The sequence below is a fragment of the Lactuca virosa genome, chromosome 5, assembly GCF_052849685.1.
Source record: "Lactuca virosa cultivar CGN04683 chromosome 5, Lactuca_virosa_CGN04683_v6, whole genome shotgun sequence".
Taxonomy (NCBI): domain Eukaryota; kingdom Viridiplantae; phylum Streptophyta; class Magnoliopsida; order Asterales; family Asteraceae; genus Lactuca; species Lactuca virosa.
In genome coordinates, this window is record NC_136430.1 from 13,737,980 (window position 1) to 13,744,206 (window position 6,227).

General features: G+C 33.9%; 1 long non-coding RNA gene across 1 annotated transcript; it reads right to left on the reverse strand.

The window, feature by feature from the left end:
- Positions 1–4,714: 4,714 nt before the first annotated feature.
- On the reverse strand, positions 4,715–5,285 carry LOC145112368 (uncharacterized). The gene is made up of 2 exons (XR_013710516.1): positions 5,116–5,285; positions 4,715–4,986 (listed from the first exon to the last, which is right to left on the reverse strand). It is a non-coding gene; the product is annotated as an uncharacterized LOC145112368 (long non-coding RNA).
- Positions 5,286–6,227: the final 942 nt, after the last annotated feature.

The following is a 6,227-nucleotide window of genomic DNA, read 5'->3' on the forward strand; positions in this document are numbered from 1 at the left end:
ATCTGTTTGGACCTGGAAAGATGCGTATCAAACGGGGCCTAAATGTTCTATCTGAAAAGTATGTTTTTGTACTAGAAAACGGTATATTGAATTTGTATGCTATGACCTGACCCATACCTGATACTCCTTATGATTACTTGGTGTATACATAATATATATATATATATATATATATATATATATATATATATATATATATCTAAGATCGAATAGAGAGTAGACTGGGTGAATCTGCTCTAAGCCCACAACCAAACAAGGAACAGGAAATGAAGCGGAAAGCACACGTCCTACTGTCTGTCGGACCCGATTAATATATATCCCTGACGTATCTACCGAGGAATCATAAAGTTAGCATTATAGGCCCCCTTCTAACTGAATATTCATGTTACTAGGAAGTTATGTGGCACTGTTCTATTTGTTAGGAAGACTACTAGAAGTAATGAAATCATGTACTCTAAACGCCTCAGTCGATACTGTTGTGAGTTTTTTATATATTAACATGTTTTATTTATTATTGTCCGGTACTTTGTAGATGTACCCTTTATAAATAACATCTGGTACTTTGTAGATGTACCCCATATATAACTCCGGTACTTTGTAGATGTACCCCGTATATAACCTGGTACTTTGTAGATGTACCACGTATATATCCTTATACCTTGTATATTATCATATTTTGTTATAAACAATGAGTTAATGATACGTTCCCTTCCTAGGTTACTGGGAGTGTAAAGTATAAGTTTGTGAATCATGATTTGTTCTTCTGTTCAAGAATTAGTATGTTCTTTCCTGTTCTAGTTATAGTATGTTCCTCCCTGATCTAGTTATAGTATGAACTGAACCCCTAAACTATACCTATTATAGTTTACTACTATGCTTGTTTGAACTGTTACTGACTTGAAGAAAAGACTCAATTATCTACCGAGTTAAGCATGTACTTTAAGAATGAAGTTTTACAAACAACAAACTATTAACTTTAAAAGACTTTTTGAATTGTTTTGATTACTTACAAAAGCATAAGAAATCCTTTAATATGATGGTTATCACAGATAAATATTAACACAATAACATTGTGTTCAACTTGTATCCCCCCCCCCCCTAAAAGCATTTAAAAGATTGATTATAGGGGTATGAACTCACCTTATGTGGGTGATTCAATTGAAGATTCGAGTAAGGATGAGAAGTTCCACGAATGAAGTCCCGAGGCACAAACGAGTCCTAAATGACATATATTGATACATATATGTATACTATTATGTATATAACAACTAATCATGTAAGGGAACAACCTTAAGTACTGGGAAACACTTGTAATGAAGTGTTACAATCACATATGATTGTGTGAAAGGGAGTTTACGACCATACTAAGATGTGTTCACGACCAAGGGGAGTTTACGGCCACACATGGAGTGTTTACGGCCCAAGGCTTGATCTAATGAAGGGTTTGCGGCCAAGGAAGGAGGGTTCACGGCCATATCAAGATCCTATGAAGGGTTCACGGCTACATGAAGGGTTCACGGCCGTGAAATCTTGAAGATCTTGCACAAAGTGGTTGTTTCATGGTTGGAAATCAAGAGCTTCTAATGGATAGCAAGTGTATGGAAAGGATACTTACTTAATGGTAGTCTTGAAGGTGTTCACGGCTCCAAGAACAAGTGTATGTTCTTGGTGTTCTTGGTGATTTGAAGATATAAACCCAAAAGAGATGAATTCATGGATGAAATCATAGGGTTTCACTTAAATAAGAAGGGTATCAAGAAATAATGGAAGAATCACTTACACTTTTGAAGATCAAGAAGAATATCCTTGATGGTACTTGAGAGAAAAATGAGAGTTCTTGACCTGGAGTTGTGAGAAATGAAGAATTATGAAGGATCTTCATACATATGAAGAGGGGTTCACGGCCAAGCTTGGGTTTACGGTCGTAAACCCTAGTTTGCGGCTGTGAACTCCTTGTGAAGGTGGTTTCGGCTCAATTGCTACTCAATGGACTCAATTAAATACTTCCTAACACTCAATTCTTGAGTGTACTAGGCTTAGAACTTTCAAACAGTCCTTTAAAAAAGCTAAAAGTCAACAGAAACAAGTCTGAATTTTGATTGAATTGAATGGCTTTACAAAATAGAAATTTCGGGTTGTCACACCAGACCCCTCAACCATCGGGTAGGAATGCCAACATACTACGAGTCCAATCATCCTCGGGATGGAATACTCTCGGCCCTCAACCATCGGGTTGGAATGCCCCGTCTTGTTGTCTTACGCACAAAGCAGTGAAGCCTCAGCCACCAATCAAACATGTGCACATATAACAGATAAACATATAATGGTCTACAACCAGTCAAACAGATCTTACAGATCGCTAAGCATGGCAACATCCTATCTACCAGGATACATATCACCAAGCATGGAGACATCCTATCTACCAAGATACACATCTAACAGATCATAACGGTAACCAATCGTACGACAAAAACAGGATAACAATCCAAAGGGTCGGCCTTGGTGCCTTAGACCCTGTTGATATAGTGAGAAGAACTTACCTCACAAGTAGTGCTGAACCGATGAATCGAATCCCAACTCCCAGCTCTAAACTCAATTGATTGTAACCACCATATGACTGATTCCCTTAGAATCTCAAATTACCAAAATACCCTCAGAAGTCAAACTTGGTCAACCCTTGGTCAACAGTCAAGGTCAACAATCCATGTTGACCCAACTCGTCGAGTGCAGCTAGTGACTCGTCGAGTTCCTTCAGAACTCAGAAAACCGCCAAAACCCGAGTCAACTCGCTGAGTTACCAAACAACTCGTCGAGTCCATACAGTGTCCAGAATATCGGGGAAAATCCTTAACCACTCATCGAGTTATCTCACCAACTCGTCGAGTTCACTCAGAATCTAGAAGCTGGAAAACCATATCCAACTCGTCGAATTCCTTCAGTCTTTTTATCATTCAGATGCTTTTAAGCGAAACTAAGGCTCCAAGCTGTAAAGCTAGTCTTCTAGGGGGTAGTTACCACGTAAAGTTGTCAACTTTACGTGCATGCAAGGTATCAAGAGGTTAAACCACCCAAACTAGTCTTAGGAAGAGGTTTAGGGCATGGAGAAAGGCCACGACTAGATAAATCCGATAACTTTATGGCTATGGGGGCCTAGAGGAGTCCAGATCTGAAGTTACAACTTCAAATCATGCTCAAAACCAGAAATGCCTCAAGAATAAGCTAGAAATGACCCTAAACTCTTGAGTGGAGAGATCTAATAAGAGAATGATCAAGGTAATGACTTTTTACCTTCAAATGAATGCCAAAACGAAGTAGATGTTGGATCTACAAGCTCCTTCTCGTTCCAAGCTTCTTAATCTTCAAGTCTCTTCAAGAAATGCACCAAACACACACTCTTTAGCCTCACACACACTCAAAATAGGAGGTTAGCTCGATTAGGGTTTGTTCCTAGACGTGAAGGTGGTAAGGGATGCTGGAGGGAGGACTTAAGGTCCTTTAAATAGGGTGCAAACCCTAAAAATTAGGGTTTTCAAGCACATCCTCAACTCGTCGAGTTGGGTCCTCCAACTCGTCGAGTAGGTTCCATAAACCACGCGGCCTCATTAGTTTCTACACGACGAGTTGGGGCCTCCCAACTCGTCGAGTCCTATGGCAAAATGCATAAAATTCCTTATAATTTTATTCTTGAAGATCGGGATGTTACATGAACGTTTTTTTTATAAAATCGTAATTAAAAATATATTACTTTTTAATGGGAGTAATCTAAGCTGTTTTGTTGCTTAGGTCTTGTGTTCTGAACGTAGTAACTTCTTCATACGATCTTAGATTTTAATGATCTTCATATCCACGTGTTCGTATTTAAGTCTACTACAATTTTAATTTAGATTACTCCCGTTAAAAACTATAAATTTTTACTTATGATCTTTATATACATGTGTTCTTTATAAATGTATGTATGAATGTTTTTTTATAAAATCATGAGTAAAAATATATTACTTTTTAATGCGAGTAATCTAAATGAAAATCATAGTAGACTCAAATATCAACGCGTGGATATAAAGACCGTTAAAATCTGAGATCGTACAAAGAAGTTACGATGTTCAAAACAAAAGACCTAAACACCAAACAATTGAGGTCACAGTAGCCATAAGCAAGAACAACCTCGAACACCTCATTAATGATTGTCCTATGTAGGGTGTCGTGAGAAAAGCCTAAAGGTACCGTTCATAAGTACTGAATGTGTACAAAACAACAAGGACATAGTTTGAAAAATATATTAACCTATTAAGACATTCTTTCCGGCTTATCTAGAGTAGCCGGTCATAAGGACCGAATTTATACACTTAAACAAGTTCAAGAGGCAAATGTGGACCGAAAAAAAAAACTCAGTAACCAAATGTGTACAAATCAAAAAGTATATTATCATTTTAAATCATTATCCCTAAATTAAATTAAGATTTCATAAACTAGTAAGAAATTCATTTTGCTCTATAAGTCGACAGAAAACAAAACATTTTTGCATAGATAAGTGTTTTATCCTTTTATAATGGTGCACTTGATTTGATGGGCCTTTGTAAAAAATTTGATTTTGAGAAAGAAAATTTATGTCACTCTTTATTGATCACAAACTATAAAGTTTGTCTGATTTAAGTAAAATAGACATTTTGCATGTATTTGAAGCAAAAACATTATCTGTTTAATAAATTTAAAAAAATTAACAAAATAAAAATATATCATCATCTTAAACATATGAAATTAAAGTTGATATATGTTTTATCAATAACCCAAGTGTAACGTTCCAAAAATCCATGAAAAATTTGTCATTTTTAAAACATTAATTCATATAACATTCTATTCCCAAAATCACTCAATGTGAAAATTAGTATTTAAACATCAGAGTAACGATCACGGTTAATCAAATGCGGAATTAACTCTGGGGGAGGTTGTGCAGTCACGTCGGGCCCTTCCATTTCGAACTGAAAATACCTGAAACCATAAACATGAAACTGTAAGCACAAAGCTTAGTGATTTTCCCAAAATACCGCATACCATACATATCCTTGGGCCTAGCCCTTTCTAATCAATGGGCCCAGCCCAACATAAAATTGGGCTAACCCGTCATATAATGGATGGAAACAGTAGTAGTATCTTGCATCATACAGAAAAACAAAAGCATCATTGATCATTGCTACTCTTGGATTCAAACCTGCATATTGAGTTTAAGATATTTAAAAACTACATATATAATAGTTAATATTGTGTATATATCTTGAATGATTCATAAACGAATGTTTATTTGCTTATAGTTATATTAATGTATGATTATAGATATAAAAAAAAATATTATAGTTATATTCACGTATGATTATAGTTATATTCATAATGATTATATATGTAAAAAATATATATAGATTCAAAAATCCATTCATGTTTGTTATGAATATAAATTTAAAAAACATTCACTTGATCAGATTTAATATTTACCCTAATAAATAAAGATGTTTTTGACACATGTCACACTCTCATTCATTTTGTCACATGTCATTTTGTGGTTATTTTGATTTAGTTTTTATTCCATATGTCATTTTATAATTTTTTCCATTTTATTAAATTCTACATAATATTTAAATGTAATAATTCCAATAAATGTAATAGTAAATGCATATCAATTTCATTAATGAATTTTTCTTCTAATTTCAAATTTCATAAATTAAAGCTTCATTAATTTTATCTGTTTATTTGTCTAAATTATTTATTCAAATTTAAAAGAGAAAAAACACTTTAATTTTAACAATTCAATATTTTTATTACTTTTCTTATAAATTAAAACTTCTCAAATATTTAAGATTTCATATTTAGTTTTTCTTTTAAATAAACTCATGTAATACATGAATCTCACACCTAGTAAACTAATTATTTTACATAAACAAATAGCAAATACATTCATAACTTTAAAATGCATAACAGTCCCATGCAGGAAAAAAAATTGAGTTTTCTAGAAGGAAATTAGTTAACAACATTTGATCCATAAAATATCTACCTCATAAAAATGTTTACTCTATAAGAACAAAATCAAAACCGTATATGCCATCTTCTATCACCTTATTTTTACAAGCAAATTAACTTCAATATATTAAAAATAGGAAATCAATTTAAAAAGCATTATAAGAAAGTCAAAAAATGAACATGTAACGATTTTACCTTTGTACTTAAATCACACATCACGA